The sequence below is a fragment of the Mastomys coucha genome, unplaced genomic scaffold, assembly GCF_008632895.1.
Source record: "Mastomys coucha isolate ucsf_1 unplaced genomic scaffold, UCSF_Mcou_1 pScaffold17, whole genome shotgun sequence".
NCBI lineage: Eukaryota > Metazoa > Chordata > Mammalia > Rodentia > Muridae > Mastomys > Mastomys coucha.
The window spans coordinates 15,811,896-15,833,343 of NW_022196899.1; the positions used below are offsets into that span (position 1 = coordinate 15,811,896).

At 46.0% G+C, this 21,448-nt stretch overlaps 1 long non-coding RNA gene across 1 annotated transcript in view; it reads right to left on the reverse strand.

The window, feature by feature from the left end:
- Positions 1 to 21,171, reverse strand: part of LOC116094996 — a 95,028-nt gene extending 73,857 nt beyond the window's left edge. Inside the window, exons 1-2 of the long non-coding RNA XR_004120389.1 lie at positions 21,081 to 21,171; positions 13,698 to 13,776 (exon numbers count right to left, since the gene is read on the reverse strand). This is a non-coding gene — a long non-coding RNA (uncharacterized LOC116094996). The remainder of the gene's footprint in view (positions 1 to 13,697; positions 13,777 to 21,080) is intronic.
- Between the last annotated feature and the right edge of the window lie 277 nt (positions 21,172 to 21,448).

A 21,448-nucleotide genomic window follows, 5' to 3' on the forward strand; every position in this document is an offset into this window, starting at 1 on the left:
GGCAGGTTCTGGATGCTAACATTAACCATGTAACCTGCAGGATGGCAAAATGGGAGGTAGGAGCAGGCAAGTGGTTAGACCTCTCTGGCCATCTAACCTGGCCTACTTCAAGGAGTAGACCACTAGGCTAGAACTTAAGAACCTTTGCTGCACTTGCTGAAGACCAGAGACGAGTCCCTAGTACCTACATCGGGGAACCTTCGACCACTGAAAACTCCAGCTCCAGCAGATCAAACACCTCCTGACCACAATAGGCCCTTGCACACATACATACATACATACATACATACATACATACGTACATACATAGAAACACCTGTACACATAAAAACAACCAAAATCCTGAGAAACCCCCATCTCAAGCAAAAAGTGGGAATCACCTGGTGAGGAAGGACACTTGAGGTCGCCCCCTGACCTTCGCATGTTGAGCCTGCATACACATACACAGGAATATTGTTGGTATGACAGCAACTTTCACAGCAAATTTTAACTTGGAAAAAAATCTTGCTTTTCAACTGGTTAGAGGTTTCAATCAGGCTCCAAAATGGGGGTTCCTTTTCTTCCCAACCCCGTAAGTTCCATTTTTCTGCACGTCTCACCATTTCAGACACTTCTCAGGCAATAAGGGGGCCATCCTGGAAGGTTTTGCCCTGATTCCCAGCTGTGTGCACCCCAGCTGTGGCTGGATTTGAGAAATAGCAGCTTCGGATCGTTCTCTGTCATCGCATTTAGAGGGAAGTTGCCCTAACCTTCTGAAATTTCTGGTTGCAGGGAGAGAAAACCTTACTAGTTGAGACTCTGTCTGCTCTGCTACCTCCAGGGGAGCACTTAAGGACTTTAGATCAGGCAGCTCCCTGCCTGGAGCAGGAGGGGTAAGATGAGGCCAAGGAGGGCCAGCCCTTCCCCTTGTTATTCTCCAAATTAGGGCTGGCTGCCATTATTTCTTCCAATTAAAAATACTGACGAGAACTTAAAGGAGACCTGTCCTGTGTCTGTAAATAATAGCCTGCTTGGCTACACAGAAAAGGCGCCATGTTGCGTGAATTATTGGATGGTATTGTCTTTAATATGTGAATGTGTTCTCAAAAACAAAGTGGCAGCCATCTATACCATTAATTAGCATCAAAGCTCCTTTCAAGTACCGTTCACAGCAAGGGGCAGAGAAGGAAACCGCTTAAATGCATAAACTTAAAAAAACAAAAAACAAAAACCAACCTCATTCTAGGCAAAGGAACCACCGGAACAGTAAGATAAAGAGATCTTAATTAACACCAAATCCATCTACTTTTCTCTGCTCCAGAACCGAAACAGAACGCTAAGGCAATTTGCTTGGAGAGCAGTTTTGCACCATAAATCTGGGCCATGTTTTCCTGTGCGTTTGCCCTGCAGTAAGCTTAAAGAGAAGCTCAGGCACCAAAAATCTTTCAGTTCAGCCTTGGAGGCAAAGCAAAGCTCTAATCACCCGCAAGGGTGATTGCGTAACACCCCCCTCCCCAACCCCCACTCCTAAGCCTCAAGAGGCAGGCTTTAGCTTCTGGTTAGAGCGAACGCCTTTTTTTTTTTTTTTTTTTTTTGCCTGTGTGAGAATCATTGAAAATGCTCTTTAAGGACCAAAAGTCAGGGCACGTGTGTTTTCAGAAGAAATGGAGGTCACTTGAGGGTGACTTCTGAGTACACCCCCCAAGCCAAAATGAATCTGTATTGATATCTAAAGTGCATCTGCTTTTAGAGCAGAAGCCACCATCTGTTCCTAATTGGTGCCCTGGAGGTACTCCCTGTGGAAAAAAAAAAAGAGAGAGAGCCTGGCCACAGCAGCCGCGCCTCCCCGGGGCTGCAGACTCCGCTCCGGGCCTTGCCGGTGCAATCGAGTGCTCCTCTCTTAGATAATGCCAGGTATTCTGGAAAGTAGCCGTGTAATAATACACAAACCCCTGATGATGTCAGCGTGTTATTGACTTTCCAAGTCTGAATGACTGAGCAGAGGAGAGGGGGGGGTGGGGCGCCATCCATCCGGGCGGCGCAGAGACCAGCCGAGCGAAAATGGGCTCACAGTCCAGCGGGGGAGGGGAGCCGCGGCGGCTGCCTCGGCCAGGCTGTGGATGGATCTCAGCCGCATCAGGCTCGCCTCCACCGAGTCAAGAGGGGTCCTGGGCTAGGGAGAGGGGGTTGTCAGTGTTCTGTTTAGCTAAATGTGCCTCTGGCTGATATACCTGGTACCACCACCTACCTCCAAGCGCCCACCACCTGGAAGATCAGGTTACAAAGCTAGCAGCAGTCACCAAGGGAAGTGGAGGTTGGAAAGGCCTTGCCCCATCCCACCTCCCCGGACACTCACAAGATACTGGCCTCAATGTCTGGAAAGCTCCGGGTCCCTTTCTCTGGTAAAGTTCCCTCTTCCAGGAAAATGAGCCTCGGCTCTGGTGACATTTTGTAGGTCGTGGTTTACGTGTTTCCTTACAGGTGCACAGTGGAGGCTCCTTTGCCTACCTTGCGAACGGACCACCGGGTACTCGACCTTGTTCGAGGCTAGGTTAACGAGCTTTGCATTGAAAGACCCAGAACCTCCCCTCCCCCGACTTTTGCTACCAGCTAGGGTGGGGCCTGTGCCACTTAGCCGGTGTGTCCTTGTAGAGCCCTGGCTTTTCTTTTGGCACTCTCGCACGTCCAGCATACCCAGCTTGGATCGTGGCACCAGGGGAGGAAGAAGCCCATAGTCTGCTTCCCCTGCTCCAGGTCTGTGCAAATGCCACCCCAGAAGCTGAGTGAGTCTTAGCTCAGGAAGGGGAGGGCGGAGTCTGTGCAGAGATGAAAGCAAACGAGTGCTTTAGAGACCTGGGGGACTACTCAAGGCTTCTGAGCTTGGGCTGAGGGCTCAACCCGTTTGTGGCCACATCAGCCAAGTGGGGACAGCCACTGTGCTCTCAGCACCCGGGGAGTTAAGCATCTAGACTTTGCAAAGACCTGTCTCCTTTTTAAAAAAAAAAAAAATGGGCGACTCTTTCTTGGGAGCACTGCACGTGGTCAGGTCAAAGCCCCGGTCTCTGTTTCTAAAAACAGCCTACAGACCCTTGGTTTCCTAAACTCCACCCCTTCTGATGCTCCAAATCCACGAGGTTCCCAAAAGAATTACCTAGTCCAGGAGGTGGGGACCACACTGGGCCCAGTTCACCCCACTCTCCTATATTGCCCTAAGGGATTGGTTCAGGATCCTCATGGTGACATATTTTAACCCAACCAGAAAGCCTTCTTAGGGTACTAGAAACTGGAAGTGTAAAAGACAGTTTCTCCCTAGGGATAAACTGAAAAAAAAAAATTACAAAGTTCTATGTGACCCCATTTCCTGGCCTAAAGCAGGAGAGGACAACCAGTGTGAAGACAGAGATAGTCAGGGAAGGAAAGAGAAGCCAGCAGGGGCTCTGAGGTTGTGGGTCACAATAGTGTCCCTGGTACAATCCTCCTTGCCCCATATTCTTTGTAGCAGCCTAGTGTGTTTGTTTTTGTTTGTTCGTTTAACACAAGAACGTCTCCTTATTGTTTAACTTAACTTATATCTGCGTTATATCCACCCCCAAGCCCCAAAGCCAAACTGCATTTCTTAATCCATGTTGCCCCCGAGATCTCAGAACTAGCTCTTCAGACCTCATGTGAGCCCCACTGTTTTGAGCTGTGTTCCCAGAGTGTTTGTGCCTCAGCCTCAACTCCCACAGCCAGATGCTCAGCAAATCTACTGCAGATTGCAGGGGCCCCCCCGGTTTGAATGGCAGGGAAGTAGCCTGATAGCTGCTAGAAGCAGAGAGACTTCGGTAAATGTAAAAGAAAGAGTATTACAGATGGCTTCAGGCTTCTAGAAGCCCATCTGCCCTGCCCTAGCGGTAATTAGCGTTTATTGGAGTGAATAGAAAAAGAGAGATTATATCTCCCCCTAAATTGCATTTCATACAAATCTTGAAGAAAATGAGGGAGTCGTCAGGCTTCATAACTCCCTGCTGTTGAAAGAGAAAGGCTAAAGCAGAGTTTACGGGAGAACAGGCCCACTCTGTGTCTTAGGATAAAATTCAGTCAAGGCAGAACTGTCTTGCATCCCCCCTCCCCACACACACATTTGCTTCCAAAAGGTTTTTTTTTTCTGACCCATGAGTCACTTCCAAGTCAGAATCAGAGACAAAAGCTCTAACTGTGTGCCAGTGAGTCAGATTTCCACCCTGCCTTATCATGGACTCTCTTCTAGCTCCAAGAAGATGGGCACTCTGCAGCCACCAGGCACAGCGCGGAAGGTGTTACACACTGCTGGCTTGTTGGAACCAGCTCTCAAGCCCACCTCTCTGGCATCCAGCATCACCTTTCCACCCATCAAAAGCTGCTTTTTTTTTTCTTCCTACTATTATCCTCAATCAGAAACTGCTGGGTGCTATCAATCATGTTCAGAATGTGCCCCCACGGAGCCCAGGGAAATAAAGGTGAATTCAAAAGGAAGCCAAGCCTCCAGCCAAATTACCAGATAAATAAAGAAGCCCAACATGTCTCTGCAGGCCAGTAATCTGAGAGCTCAGATGGGCGTGAGGCCAGCCTCCACAACAGTGTGAAGCCCTGACTCATAAAATAAGACAGCAGGGCTGACAAGATACATCAAAAGGTACAGATGCCTGCAATTAAGCCTGATGCCCCGAGAACCATCTCTGGGACATACATGAAGAAGAAAATTGTCTTCCTCAGGTTATCTTTCCTCAGAGATTTCCACACACATTGTGGCAGGTGAACATACACACACACACACACACACACACACACACACACACAGGGCCTGGCATGGGCTTTTGAAAACTCTAAACACACCCTGCTGACACACTTCCTCGAACAAGGCTACAACTCATAAGGCCACACTCCCTAATCCTTCTAATCCTTTCAAACAGTTCCACTCCCTGGTGATAAAACATTCAAATATATGAGCCTATAGGGGCCATTCTCATCCAAACCACCACCCCTCCTAACAACAAAGAGCATCATTGTTGAACAAGCCTCAAGGGCCCGAAAATGTTAGGGCTACCACAATATCCAACAACTAACATCGACTGCAAGTATTTGATCTAGTAGGCTAGTTCTTTATTTGTTGATTTGGTTGGTTGGTTGGTTGGTTGGTTGGTTGGTTGGTTGGTTGGTTCATTTTGGAGTCAAGGACATGCTATGTACCCCTGATTGGTTTTGCAGCCTCCCAAGTACTGTGATCATAGGTCTGCATCACCACTCTGGGCATCCAACTTCTCAAAACATTTTGTCTCAAACTTTCTTGAACTCTCTTATTTTTAAACCAGTTCTCTGCTTCAAATCCCTACTTCTCCCTCACCACTTCACATTGTCTCTTAGCAGATATTTTTTTCTAGATAATGGTCCTCATGTAGCTGACTGCCCATTCCCTCCCCCCAAAAAAAAAAATTTTTTTTTTTTAAGGCTGGCCTCAAAACTCACTGTGTACCTTCAGATGACTCTGAATTTCTAATCCTCCTGCCTCTACCTCCTGAGTGCTAGAATAACCGCCATAAGGCATCATGCCTGGCATATGCAGTGCTGAGGATCAAACCCAATGCCTCTTGCATCTCAGCCCCCACAAAAAAAACAATTGTCATTTTGCCCTTTTTTTTTCATTCATTGTGTCCAATCAATCCATCAGCAGGGTTACTCCAGAAAAAAAAAAAAAATCAAGTCATGCATTTGTCACTAACTCCACAGCCAAGCCACCATCCCCTCCTCACAGTGTACAGAGTATGACTACTGCAGAAATGGCCACAGAGGGTGCAACTCTCTTTCAAGTCTGGGCCTTGGAAGCCTCCCCTGCATGCTTCGCTGCCCATGTGCTCTCCCTATGCCTTCCACTCAACTCAACCACTCTAACCAATGAGATCCTTCTCTTCTTCCCTCCTCCTCGCCTCTTCCATCCTAAGACCTCTACTGTTAGAGAGCCACTCCCTCAGCTGGAAGTGTCTTCTGGCCTGCCACGCCCACTCATCTACTCCAGTAAAGTCTGCGTGTCAGGCTTGAAGGCCTGATCATGGACCTGAGGTGCACAGCATCAAAGGGAGCTTGCCTCCTGGGTATTCAGTCCCTGGCATCTCCTAACTTAGATATTTTCCAGATTAGTCTTTCCAATAGTCAACATGCCTTCTTATTCAGGCATAAAGGTACCCCAAGAAATGATTCGTAAATAGTTAAAACTAAGATTAAACATTTTTCCCTGGCCAGCACAGCGTTCCAATATATCTTAATTTGATACCAAGCTATTGGTAGCTTGGAATTCCCATAAGGAAGCTGCTGTATCAGACAGGATGTCCCCAGAGTTAGCAATAGAGGTCAGGCATTATTGCCTACTGAAATTCTCACAAGGAAGCTGCCTTATCAGACAGGGTGTCCCCAGAGTTAGCAATAGAGGTCAGGCACTATTGCTAATTGTAAACATAGTTAGAATTCTAAGAGCAGTCCCATAGAAGACAGAATTGTTTTACATACCAGAGGGTAATTGAAAGGCTTCCCTCACTTAAGGGAATTCTCAGGAACTGCTAGAATGAGACTTCCTGGTTCTTGCCTTGGACAGACCCAGAGAATTAGCTTGGGCTGCCAAGATAGCCGAGCGGGGAAGGGCACCACTGCTCTTCTGCTTCGTGTTAAATTTGGCATGGGTGCCCCACTCTCGAAAACACAGGGTCGGAGATTGATGCAATCAGCACGAGGTTTTTATTGACCCAGTACACTGGGGTCATCTAGCATTCAGAACAAAAGTGACCCTGAGGAACAAAAGCACACACTTTTTATACCTCCCCAGTACATAGGTTTACTGCATGAGTTGGTTATCTCTCATTGGTGGAGCCCATTGTCTTTGTTTCCGTTGACCTCTGTGCCCCAGGTGAGGAGGAGATACCAATTGCATGTAGGAGGGGTGGGGGGAAAGATTCACCCCTTACTGGGGACATTTCCTGGAACTGGGCATTACTCCCCGCAATTAGGGCATCGATGTTTGCTCAGTAAACCCTTCTGAAGCTCTGTCTTTAGGCTTAATGGACATTCCTTGCTCCTTGGTATTTTTATGAGGTATCCCTGTTTGCTCAATTCTTACACCATCTTCTTGGTTTGTAGTGAATGTAGTCTTGCTATATCCTTGAAGAGTCAGAAATCTTCCTGTGTCTCTTCTTACAAAGGCACTAATCCTATTCTTCATGTCTTAATTACCCATCAAAGTTTCCACTGCCAAATGTCATTGTGCTAAGTTTTCAGCATGCAAGTGGAGAGGGGTCGCATTTACCTACAAAATACACTTCACAGGGCATCTACCACTCCCATTACCACTCCCATCTATCACTTCAGAGCTGTACAAGGGGTCAATTGATCTATGCCTCTTCTTGCTTTCTTCGACCTATAAAGAAGTATCTCAGGCCCATCTTGTAAGACCACAGCACACATCATACTTCTCATTGGCAGCCATGACCTTGTACTCACTAGGCAGTTGAGAATGACCTTGAATTCCTAATCCTCCTGCCTCCACCTTCCAAGTGCTGGGAGCACAAATGTGTGCCACAACACCCAGTTTTATAAAGTGCTAGGAATACAGAACCCAGGCTTTTGTGCATGTTACATAAACACTCTAGCCACTGAGCTACATCCCTAGCCCTCTACTGAGTATTCCCGTTATTTCCTGTCTACACTTTCCCAATAACTGTTTTGTAAATATTTTGCTTAGTTGTTTGGTTGGTTGATTGGTTGGTTGGTTGGTTACTTGGTTGGAAGACTGTCTCATGTAATCCAGACTGACCTTAAACTTTTACATAGCCCTGGATGATCCTGAACCTCCCATTTATACCTCCCAAGTGCTGGAATTACAAATTACATTTCTTATTTTTCCTTGTAGTTTCTTGACTAGCCCTACCTTCTGTCCTTTGCAAATAGGAACATCACACTCAAGTCCTGATGCTTAATCTAGCTGTCTCACACCCTCATTGGTATAAATCATAGTCCTCTCTCAGGAGGACAGCCGTGGCTTCCCAAGTGACCTCCCGCATTTTCATACCTTAGTCTGTTGCTTACACTATAGCACTCACAGTAGTCCTTTGAAAATATAAGCCTAGACATGTCCCCCCTGGAATAAAGCCTTTCTGGAATTTCCATCTCAGTTAAACCAAGCTAGAGCCCCAGTGGTAGAATTCATGCCCTTGCCAGATCTGATCTCACGGTGCACAGTCTGCCAGTCTCTTCTACTTTTAAACTTCTTCATGAACTTCTTGTCTTTGAGCCATCCGCTGCCTCTAGTTGGAAAGCTGTTCTCCAAGACATGAGCCTGACTTTCTCCCTGTACCTGACAGCTGTTGTCATAATAGTGCTGCCAAGCTGAAATATTCCTTTTACCCTCTCAAGGAGACCTGTCTGTAGGAAATGTAGTCAAGTTTCCATACCCAGACCCTCTGAGGCTTTCTACTTTATTGTGACTTTTTTCCATAATTAATTTCAAATGTGCTAAGCAATGCTATCTTTTTGTGTCCCTGTGAATGTAGGGTCCATTCACCAATATATTTCCTGTCCCAAGATCTATGCTTGAAACTCATTAATTATTTTTGTGCAGTAAATATGCACCAATTATACGAGGCTGGAGAGCTGCGTGCAGAGGTGTGCATATGTGGAGTCCAGAGTTAACAACTACTTTTACAGTGAAAGTTTATAATCAGGGACTCAAATTTTTGTCATGGGAGACTGAGCAGTCATCACTGCTGAGATGCCACTTGAGAAAATAAGAAGCTGTCTTTTTCAAAGCCTTGTTATGGTGTGAGTACTTTTTTTTTTCCTTACAGGAAAAAATGAAGCAAAGCCCTTTACTCTTCTTCCTCCCTCCCCTTTACCCCCGCTCTCTCATGTGTGATTGATATATATATATCAGCTGTGTCAGGCAGACTTTCTTCAGCTGAATCACTTGAGAGCGTGCTATAACCTTGATAATTACTGCCCTTGCATATCACCATCAAGCTTACAAAGGCTTGCACAATTATTACACTCAAGGGCTCAAAGACATAAAGTGCTCTTGCAGGTCAGCTGAAGTATTTAGCCTTTTTACTGCCTAAGAATGAAAAAGAACAGCCAGGCGGTAGTGGTACACATCTTTGACGCCAGGCAGAGGCAGGTGGATCTCTGTTGAGTTCGAGTTCCAAGAAAGCCAGAGCTACACAGAGGAAACCCTGTATAAAATACAACATTAATTAACTAATTCAGGTTTCAAAAACAAACAAAAATGGAAACAACACAGATCCTGAATAACACCAGGCAGTGAGCTGCCTAAGACCACAGTTAAAATGCAACCTGGAGCCCTGGTTTTTCTTCTCACTACCCCTGGTTGGCCTTAAAGTCATAAAACAATCTTCCTACCTCTGCCTCATGAGAACTGGGGTTTCAGGCCTGTACTACTACCTCCAGCAGGGCCATGCTGTATTGCCTAACAAAACCCTTACTGGATCTTAAGCTTCCAGAGATGGGAGGTGAATAGTGATGGTCGTCCTGGTCCTCTGTGTTCTTTTGAATCCATCCAATGGCTGCTTCTCTGTATTTTGAAAGTCACAGAATCACACATGAAAGCACAGGTACAGCAGGGACTTTCCCAGTATCTTCTGATAGCATCAGAGACCGTACCCTGCCTTCTCCAACCACTCGGGCTTGAAAGAATATTTATAGGGTGATCGGGGGTTCCCCATTGATGCCCCTAAACCTTTGCTTGCCCCAGAAAAGCTTCATTTCTATACAAACACCTCTGTACTTCTCACATGCCTGTCTCTCTCGGGAGCAACCCAATCTGACCAGCATTTGAATGTCTCAGCTCAAACTCAGCTCTTCCTATAAACATAGAGACCATGACAATTTGAAGTTGCTTTGGTAGTTCCCTTCTACCTCCAATCTCTATGGTTTTCCTGTATGGGGAAAGAAATTCGCTTTAGCAAAGAAAGAGAAGGAAAGGTAAGAAGATGTTCCCGGGAGAAGCCCTTGGTCATGGCCCAGGGCTATAGCAAGCTGCGGTCCTTTCATCCTTTACCTGTCCTGGGGTCAGATGCCTCTGCTGTAAATGTGTTGGTCAAGAAATAGAATGTATATGGATAGAGACAACTATGTTAAGGTATTATCTGCACTATGAAGATACATTAATGGATAAAAGTGTTGCTGCCAAGCCTGACGACCTGAGTTCAGTTTCCAAGACTCACATGGGCAGAAGGGAGAATCCACCTCCTGCAAATAAGTTGCCCTCTTATCTCCACACAAGTGCTAGCTGCGTGCTAACTTACATTAACACAAGAAGCCGGTAAGAACTAAAAAAATGTTAAAAGAAACTTGCCAATGTAGTTAAGAGGCTGATGAGCCCACACTGTGCTGGTGGGCAGTCCATGAAAGGGTGGGACTGCAACCCAAGTGTGGAAACTATCTGCTAGTGAGTGGTTGCTCAGGGAGAGGTCAGAGCCTTCTGACTTTAGGGCAAGATCCTCCCACTTCCTGGGGGACAATGCTGTTTGACTCAGAGCTCACCTAGTTAGGGCTGAGTGTGGAGATCAGTGGTATGTCGCCTCCCTAGCACGCGTGAGGAGGTCTCGTGTTTCATAACAGCAGGGAAAGAAAACAGCATATTCATTTAACATTAATTTTATCAAAGATACCTTTTCCAAAGCAGCCATAATCATGTCTAGCCAAATATCTGAGAGTCGATTAGGCCAAGACGAGGTATGAAACTGTTAGAGTGGACAATGTCGTGATTTTTACAACTAGGACTTGAACATCTGGGTCCCAGAAAGTCTGTAGGTCTTAGTCAAGGTTACAGGCTGCTTTTGCAGGCTGCTTAATGTGTGTGTGTGTGTGTGTGTGTGTGTGTGTCTGTGGGGAGGGGGGGGGCAGGGGGAGGTAAATGTGCCAGTGAATAGAATTAGATGTTATTCCTCAGGCACTTTGTTTTATGAGACAAGGTGCCTCACTGGCCTGAGGAGTAGAGCTCCCTGCTGCCAGGCCAAAATTGGGATGCTAAGAAAACAATGACGCCAGGCTTTGTCACATGGGCGGTAGGGATGGATCTAAGTCTTCGTGTTTGAAGAGCAAGCATTTCCTTGTCTGAACTGCTCCCAGCTTCAGAAGTGGAGTTCTAAGAGTGTCAAGTTACAAGCCAGTGTGGAAATTTGTCTGTTAGATCTAGCATTCCCACCACCCAGCATTTCTAAAGAGTGTTTCCCAACTACATCATCTACTTCAGTTTGATAGGATGTAAATTTCTCCCATTTTATTTCCTTAAAAAGGGTCGCCCAAAGTCTTCATCCACTGAGATCCTATTAAAATTCAATTCAAAGTGACCTAAATAAAAAGTCATATTAAGAAGCTGACTTAAAGCTGTACAAACCCTTCCATATCAAAATGAGTATTGTATCCACCCCCAAAAAACAAAACAACAACAAAAATAAAGCAAAAAAAAAAAAAAAACCCACAAAACTACCCCAGGCAACAATATACTCAGGCATCACTCAAATCTCTATTGTGTCTCCTCTCTTTAAATTGCCTTCAGGGCCTGTATTTCTTGCTTTTCTGAAGGAGTTTTAATGTTGGCAAAATCTCATTGTTTGATTTGATTTTTGGGAAACAGACTGAAATTGTCTGGTGCCAATGCAGAAGGAGGCACATGATGAGGTTAACAAAATGTAAATTAAGAAAGGGGGTGGGGAGCTACGGAGATGGCTTAGTTAGTAAAACAGTAAAAGCGCTTTCTGCTTCAGCATGAAGACCTGCTTTCAATTCCCAGAACCCAGAGAGGAAAGCCAGGCTCTAGAAAAGGAGAGAGAGGTGGATCCCTGGGGCTCACTGGTAAGATAGCCTCCCCTACTTAAGTAAGCTCTGGGTCAATAAGATCCTCTGCCTCAACATATAAGGCAGATATATCCTGACATGAAACATAGGGAATTGTCCTCTGACCTCCACATGCACGTACATGCGCATACACACACACACACACACACACACACACATGTACAAACATGCGCACACACACACACACACACACACACACACACACACACAAACATATATGTCTTAGGGTATCTATTCCTGCACAAACATCATGACCAAGAAGCAAGTTGGGGAGGAAAGGGTTTATTAAGCTTACTTCTACATTGCTGTTTATCACCAAAGGAAGTCAGGACTGGAACTCAAGCAGGTCAGGAAGCAGGAGCTGATGCAGAGGCCATGGAGGGATGTTCCTTACTGGCTTGCTTCCCCTGGCTTGCTCAGCCTGCTCTCTTATAGAGCCCAAGACTTTCAGCCCAGGGATGGCACCACCCACAAGGGGCTCTACCCCCTTGATCACTAATTGAGAAAATGCCCCACAGCTGGGTCTCATGCTTCCCCAACTGAAGCTCCCTTCTCTGTTGTAACTCCAGCCTGTGTCAAGTTGACACACAAAACCAGCCAGTATATGTATATATGTATATGCACATATACACACACATAAGCACACATTCTCACCGCGCCTGAATTTTCATGTGTTAGGTTTCGTTTTCCTAAGTGTCTGTGTGTGCATGTTGTGTACGTACTAGTATGTGAGAGGGTGCACCTATGCACTCGGAGGCTGGAGGAATCTTAGGAATGCTACCTTTAGGAATGCTAGACACTTTCTTCAAGAGAGAGACTCTCATTGGTCTGGAGCTCACCAAATAGATGAGACTGGCTGGCCCCTGAGTCTCAGGCATTCTTCCCTCCACCTCCGCAGCTGTAATGTACATGTATTAAGAGGATCAAATTAAGGTCTCTGCACTCACTAGGTAATCTGTCCACCAGCAGAGCCGTTCCCTGAGCCCAGTGGCTTTCCTTCTGTAGATGAGAAAGGAGCTTCAGAGAAATCCCAGACTCATTCTGAACAATGACAGGAAAGCCGAATGACACGGAAGGTGGAGAATTTGCCTTTTAATGATTCCACAGAGCAGACGATAACCTCTTAACAACCCATCTTCCTGTTAATAACCATTCCACACGTGAAAGGTCTTAAAAAGGAAATTCAACTTTTTTTTTTTTTGGGCCACTTGAACCAGATAGTAAGAACATAGAAGGGTGTAGACCCTTTAGTCCCAGGATTTAGAGATGTCAACCAGGGACAAAGCTGGAAGCTTCATCCCTACTGGCTAGTTTGTACGGGATCAGAAGATGGGTTACATAGGCTGCTGGAGGAGAATCAGCAGCCTTGCTCCGCGGTGGACTCCATGTACAACAACCCAGCCGTGCAAGATGAGCCCACGGGTGCAACAGTGACAAGTCTTGTTATGGGAGTAAACAAGCTCTTTCTGATGAGATCTGAAAACCTCACATTTTATACTACAAACCTAATCAAAATTCATGACTAGGGAGGTCATCAGTCCTGGTATGGAAGCTACTGCTGTGGCTGTGCTAAGGGGACACAAGGTGACTGTCAAAGCCTCTTCTAAATAACTATGTGCACGCTCATAGCATAGTCTTGCTGTCAGCTATCGTGAGAAGCAGCTTCTTTTTGCAGTGGTTAGCAGGTAACTACAGAACCTGATAATACTGTGAATAACGAGCATCCAACCTGCGTGAGACATCTACGTCATCCCACCCAAGCCTCAGAGAACACCAGGGAATGGGGAGCCGAGAGAGAATGGAAGAGCTGCAGGAAGAGGGGCAGAGTGGGGTGGAAGGCTGACCTCTGGACATCACAAGGCTGGTGCAGTCTGGAATTCATAGCAACTGCGATCGTCTGTACAGAATTGGGCCTCTCGATATCTGGAAGGAAATGGGTTATACATTAATGGTTTGTGGAGGAGGGGGAGAAATTTTCTCTAGTGGTAGCCACTGGTAAGGAGTCTAGGTGGCTATACACCACCCTAAGGAGACTCACTGGATCACGAAGAAAAAGAAAAGACATGAAAACAGAAAGCAAGCTGTTTAGGTAGAGGAAGGGATTAAGGGGGAGTAGGAGAGAGCAACGTGAGCCGTAACAAGGGCAGTGAAATGGGACGGCGGCTAAAGGCTCTGACCATTGGGCATGACAACCTGGGTTTCATCCCCAGGACCCACATGGCAAAAGCAGAGAACTGACTCCAGCAAGCTGTTCTATGACCTCTATATGTATGCTGTAGCACATGACCAGCCCTCCCACCCCCACCACACACACACACACACACACACACACACACACACATAACTGTAATAAAAACAACAGTTTGAAAAGAGAAGGTAACAGGGATGAAATGTGGATATGATCAAAATATATTATGTACGTGTATGAAAATGTCACTATAAAACCCATTATATATATTTTAATATATGCTAATAAGAACATTTTTAAAATTTTGTCAATACTTGCAAGACTGTGCTGGGGTGAAATACTCTCATGTACTCTTTGATTCGTGTCAGCCTCATGAAGATTGACAGAATGTCAAGCCCTGTACTGCCTAAAATTGCAGTCCAGATAATATTATCAATTTCCTTTTTTTCCCCAACCTGATGATACAAAGAGATAATCAGTCAAAGAGTTTTTTTCGAAAGTTAAGTATTTCCCCTTTTTCAATAAGCCTCACTAAAATCTGAGGAAGAAAATACCTCCTGCCAAAGAAGATGAAACATCGCGTCTTTAAAGTCAGCACAGAATGCCTTTCCATTACCCAGCTGTGTCTCTTAATGTCCCCTTATCACTCCCCTTACAAGCCACACAGGGAAGTCCCCTTAGACTCCACACATAATTAACTCTTGACAGAAATAAGCAGCCTCAGCCTGAGGCGCCCTTAAATTTCATTTAAGAAATTCGAGTTTCTGAAGGGGGAGATTAGAAAAAGGGAACACAGGCCCGCTGTTCTCACAGCAGGCCCAGTGGCTGAATTTTACAGGAATTTATGAAATTGTCCCCAGCCAGTCCCCGGCACTTCCTATGCATCTGCTATGTCTAGAGTCCTGGATGAATGGTGGGGGAGCTGTAAAGTAGTGTGAAACAAGTGTAGATAGAGTCAAACCTATCCATTGCCGCAGGTCAGTGCAGATCCTAAATGAGGTCTCTAAATGAAGACTGAGGAGCTAGAGGAGACTGATGAGTGTGCGTGGGAGAGGGGCAAGTTTCTCCAGGATGAACAGCATGACTCCCGCAATAGATATAAACATCATCCAGTCAGGTCAAACACTGGTGAGATGAGGATGTCTCCCATACCAGGCTAAGGAGTAACCTGGGAGGCTGCAGCCAAAGACTTCCTTGCTTGTAGTTCACCATTCCCCTTGGAGAACTGACTGCTGATTTCCAGTACTGATTGGGCCAGTAGTGCGTTTCTGTCTTTAAGGTGGGGTGTGTGATGGGATGCCTTGACCCTTGCATAATGAAAGGGAGACTGGAGTCAATCAGATTAGCACAGCCATCTTCAATAGCTATCCACTGTGAGCAAAGAAGAGCAAAACCTCCGCTCTTGGCCAGTGCAGAACACAGTGCATCCATGGCAAAGTCCTTTGCCACACTCAACGTCTCGACTTGCACGGCCACTTCTCTGTAATGATGTGTTCACCCACACGGGATTATTTGCCATAGTAACCATAGGACTATCCTCCTTGGTAGCCACAGGACTATGCTCTGTGTGTACTGCTGCTTAAACTTTTAAAAATATATTTATTTGGTGAGGTGGAAGGGTGTGTGCACAGGTGTGTGGGTGGAGGACACGCATGTGCCACGGTGTGCATGTGAAGTCAGAGGACAACTTTTGAAAGTCATTGCTCACCTCTCACCTTCTTGAGATATGTATCTCTTGATGCTTCTCTTGAAGCATCCAGGATCACTGGCCCATGAGCTTCCAGGCAATTCTCTTGTCTCCATCTCCGTATATACACAGTGATGCACACTTGTTACCTAGGCTGGCCTTGAACTTAGTACGTAGCCAACAAGAACCGTGGGTGGCCTCCTGATTCTCCCTCCTCCGGCTCCTAAGTAATGGGATGAGAGCCATGTTCCACCATGCCTGATTCTTGGGGTAGGAATTGAACTCGGGGCTTTGTATGTGCTAGGCAAGCACTCTGCCGAGTGAACCATACGACCCCAAGGCATCAACTCACAAGTTAGAAAAGGGAACTCTACAGAACTTTATGTAGCCTACTGGACATCAAAGCATGTTATAAACAACAACAACAACAAAATCTCATGGTTGGGCAGTCAAAACCGGAATGATTAGTTACTGAGAATGTTGGAGTTGAGGCTGGAGGCCAGATAGTTTCACACTCTTGTGACTGAAACCCACAACTAGGAATACATGGCACATTGTGACTTGGAATGCACACATACCGACGCCCATGCCCACATCACAAAACAGTTGCCTAATGTTAACGCTTCATAGGCAGGCACAGTGCCCTTAGCTGTTTTTTTCTGTTTGGCATTCTGAGATTCTACTTCTGTTGTCATGTTGTAATGATGTATTCCATTGCATGGAGTTGGGAGAACACTGCTTTAGGTTACGATGGTGGGCTGACCCCACAACCACACAGCCTGCCCCAAGCAGGGTTTCCCTGCCTGCCTGCCTGCGTGCCTTCCTGGCTGCCAGCCTGCCCAGACAAGGGTGGAAACACTGAATCAGAGTTGCCTCCCCAATCCAGAGGCCACAGTTTGCCTCTTGCTGCAGAATGGTTCCAGGTCCACCCAAACACATCTGCATATCTTACTTCCACACTAACTTCTAGTGGGAGGTTTTCTGAACAATGAAACCCGATCTGCAAGACAACTTAACAGGTAGTTAGCTTTCTAGCCCTGCAAGCTGTAGGTTTAGGAGAATGGATGGATGACATCGACGGGCGGTTAGGACATAAGGCCTGGTTGGAGGGAAGAGGTCACTGGGGATGTGTCCTGGAGGATCACGTGTTCTCCCAGCTTGTGTGTTCACTCAGTGCCACGTGGTCTTTCTCTCTCATCCTCTCTCTCTCATCCTCTCTCTCTCTCCCTCTCTCTCTCCCTCTTCCTCCCTCCTCTCATGTTCTCTCTCTCTCTCTTTTTAAAGATTTATTTATTTAATGTAAGTACACTGTAACTGTCTTCAGACACTCCAGAATAGGGCATCGGATTTCATTACAGATGGTTGTGAGCCACCATGTGGTTGCTGGGATTTGAACCCAGGACCTTCAGAGGAGCAGTCCATGCTCTCAAACTCTGAGCCTTCCCTCCGGCCTTCACGTTCTCTCTCTTAACTCTTTCTCTCCTATCGTTCACAAGGTGGGCAGCCTTCTTCCAGTGTCCTTGCCTTGTCAAACACTAAACCAATGCAGCCAGACAACAACAAACAAAGTCTCTAAAAATAGCCAAAATAAACACCTTCTCTTTTTAAATTGTTAGAGCCGGGGACAAGCAAAAGTTAAGCTCCTTCTTCAATGTACCCAGTTCACATTCCAAAAAAACCTGTCCCTCAAGGCTCCCTTCTTCTCTAGTCTTTACCAAGACAGATCTTAAGGCCCAGACTTTTCCTTGTGTATCTGCCCTAGTGGAGGTTAATCTTCAGAAAATCTTAGCCAAATTGCATGTAAATAATGTAAGCTGTTGGGCTGGCAAGATGGCTCAGCAGGTAAGAGCACTGACTGCTCTTCCGAAGGTCCTGAGTTCGGATCCCAGCAACCACATGGTGGCTCACAACCACCCATAATGAGATCTGACGCCCTCTTCTGGTGCGTCTGAAAACAGTTACAGTGAATTACGCTGGAGGGAGTGGGGCCAGAGCAAGTGGGACTGGCAGAGGTCCTGAGTTCAATTCCCAGCAGTCACACACATGATAGCTCACAGCCATCTGTACAGCTACATTGTACTCATACACATAAAATAAATAAATCTTTAAAAAATAATAATAATGTAAGGTGTTGTAAAACTGTTTGCTCACCTCTAACCATGTGTGTGTGTGTGTGTGTGTGTGTGTGTGTGTGTGTGTGTGTGTGTGTATGTGTCTATGAGTAAAGCAAAATGTTTATGATTGCAGTTTAGGGATAATTTGAATGTGGTAGCATCACAGAAATTTGGCTTATTGGAGTTCACAAACCATTTGCAAAACTTATCAAGCATCACCTGTGTCAAGGATGGTTACAGATCCTAAAGTTAGATAATTATCTTGAGATTCCTGGTTTCAAAAACCCTAAAGTCTTATGGAATGATAAACAAGTACTTCTGCTTCACTGTGCTGGGTGTGGGTGGGGCTTAGTCCCAGGCATCTAGAGAGAACAGGAGGTGGGAGCTTTGGAGGAGACTGGAAGCTTCCAGAGACTTCAGGGTGTGGCCCTCAGACAGATTTGAAGAATTAAAGAAAACAGCACAAGCATTCTAAGGCAGGGAGAGCCAGCACAGGAACCTGGGGGGCATACAGCAAGACAGCAAAGTGAGGCCCTCTGGATGGTCTCACATGGCCGAATGTAAGTCACAGAAGGAACAGAGAGCTTGCTTAGTCCCAGAGCATGCCTGTCTGCCATAAACATGCAGGCAACATAATCAGGATTTACTTCAACACTGCGTCCTAGCTGCCTCTTCTTTTCCATGTTTCCTCAGGTTTTGAGAGTAGATTCCCAGGATCTGATAATACATCTATCTCATCCTCACTTACTAAACATCCGTGCTCAGCATGGTTAAGTAGAGTGTGGAGCTGTGATCAAATGTAATGATACTTCATGATTCAAATCCCACTCACGCAAACTTCTGCAATGGGGTCATTCAGTTCAGCACTAGTGTAGGCGGCTGATTGTAGAGGACTTAAGAAGACACATATCTACCTACAGTTTATAAAATACATCCTTGGGGTTGGAAAGATGGTCCAGTTGGTAAAGTTCCTAGTAGACATGAGGACCTGAGTTCAGATCCCTGGAACCCATGTAAAAAACTCATGTTTAAACAAAACAAAACCAAAAAGAAAGCATGTTTGTTAATGTCAGCATTGGAGAGGCAGAGACAGGAAGAACCCTGGAGCTCACTCACCAGCCAGCTTAGTGGAGTCGATGAACTCTAGGTTTGAAGGAGAGGAAGACCTGACTGAGAGGAGTCCGGAGGGAATGTTTTCTTCTGACATGGGCACAACCATGACCATTTCAGAGACTCCAAAGCCTCAGAGCCATGACAAAATAGCAAAGTAATGCTCTTCCAACGTGAGGCCATAGGGATGGCAAAGCCTTCCTCTTGTCCGTGTGGATGTTGGCAATGTGCTCCATAATCTTCCTATGCCAGATATATATAACCTGGAGACTATTCTCGTACAGAGATAGCTCCTACCAAGACTGGCAAGGCTTGCCTCCTGTTCAGCTGGACGTGATAACCCCACGTCTGTATTCCACTTTATAACAGCATGCCAAGCTGCTCAATGCTGAGGTTTCTCCACCAGAGAGGGAGCCAAGAGTTCCCAACCCACCTCCCTGTGTCTGTCTCTGTTTATCTTTTCTTAAGTCCCTGACCACCCAAGTCAGCTCCATCTCTGACATCGTTCAAAGGGCTTGGCAGCAGAGAGTGATCAAAGAAGGCAAGGTCTTTTTGTTCTGTTTTTTGGGTTTTTTTTGTTTTGTTTGTTTGTTTGTTTGTTTGTTTGTTTGTTTTTTGAGACAGGGTCTCTCTCTGTCCTGGGATTCACTATGTAGACCAGGCTACCCTCGAACTCAGAGATCTGCCTGCCTCTACATCCCACGTCCTGGGATTAAAGGCATGAGCCACCATGCTCAGCTCTGTATGATAGTGTATCTGGATTTCTGGCCTCCATTTATATAAGTATACATACAGGAGACAGAGAGAGAGAGAGAGAGAGAGAGAGAGAGAGAGAGAGAGAGAGAGACAGAGAGAGACAGAGAGAGACAGAGACAGAGACAGAGACAGAGACAGAGACAGAGACTCATTCTTTTAAGCACATCCCCAAGTCATCAATGACTGATGCACCTGTCAGTACCAAATGCTCCTTATGTTGACTTCACAATTTGTGAAGTTGTAAACTGTCCCTTACGAAGAAATGTTCTAAGGTTGACGTCTTTTATATTAGCGTGTAGTTAAGCTGACTTCTGAAGCCAAACCACTTAGAAACTGACTGCCGGCACTAGCCTAGATGGCAAGAGTAGTAGCAGTCATTTCTATCCTTTGCACAGTAATCTGGTAGCTGTCTATGCTTTGGTCATTCTTGTAAGACTAGCTAGGGAATGAAATCAGTCAGAGTACACGAATTACAAGAAAAGTGCTGTTGGTGTCAATTACCTACATCTCTGAATGTAAGTCTTCTAATTCCTGTTAAATTGGCAATGTTTCTAATCATGCCGTGTTGTTTTAAATAGGGCTGCGGCTGTACCTGCTGGGTGTTGGAAGAGGGCAGACCAATGTGAATAGTTAAGTCTCACCAGCTAACAATAAGTGGAAGGTCTACCCTGGTGTCTACAAAAGGCTGAATTGTTTCTTTATGTATCAGGGCTCCCCACACCCTCCCTCAATCAGTTCTCTGTGTCGCAAACAGCCGCTGAGTGTGGGCGTCCCATCACCATAGAAGTTCCCAGTTTGCCCCTAGATAATGACCCTGAGTTGGAACAGGAAGTCCTGGCTGCACTTTCCCTTCTAATCTCCCCACCCCCAGTGTTCGTGGCTGTGTTTCAATGACTCATAATTTCCAAGTATGATCAGCATGCGAACAGGAAAGACTCGGTCACCAGGCAGAGCACCAGACTGAGGAGAGCTGGCCAAGACCTCACCAAAAACGCTCAGCACTGACGGCAGGCAGGACAGCAGGATAGCAAAGACTCAAAAAAACCTAGAGCACAAGAATAGCTTTCGAATTGCACCCGTGCAGCGAGCACCATTGCTTCTTCAACACGCCAAGCGCGCCCCTTCCTTTCCTCACACTACCCTGAAAGGTGCTCCTGGCACTAAGCACGCCCCTCTTTCTTCTCTCACATCAGACTGAAAGGAGCTTGTGGGCACCAAGCATGCCCCCAATTCACACCACACTAGCTGGGGGAGCGTCAATGACATAGCTTTAGTCCCTTGGTTAACTTTCTAGTCTCCAAAGAGAATAAAGTCATTTTCGGAAACCTCTCAGTGAATAATGCTGCAGGACTCACACTGGCCAGGAACGTACCGCGGGGATGCTGACAGAGCTGCTGCGAGTCTTGGGGTTTCCTACATCCTAAGACCAGGTTCCATTTTACTGGCTGTTCTGGGCCTTCTGCCATTATGAAGCAAGCTCTCAAGCAGCACACGCTTTCACTGTTGAACCAGACTCAAACAGGAAACAACTCCACCCTTCCACTTTCCTGGGTAAAGTCTCATTTTCTTTAAAAAAACAAAAACAAAAAAAAACCAAAAAAAAACAAAACAAAAACAAAAAACACTACTTACTTGATGGGTTAGACTGGGAGCAAGACAGAGAGAGAAGACAAAGTTGGATGGATAGAGAGATAGAGATGGATCTGGGAGGAGTTGGGGAAGTTAGGGGAAATATTATAA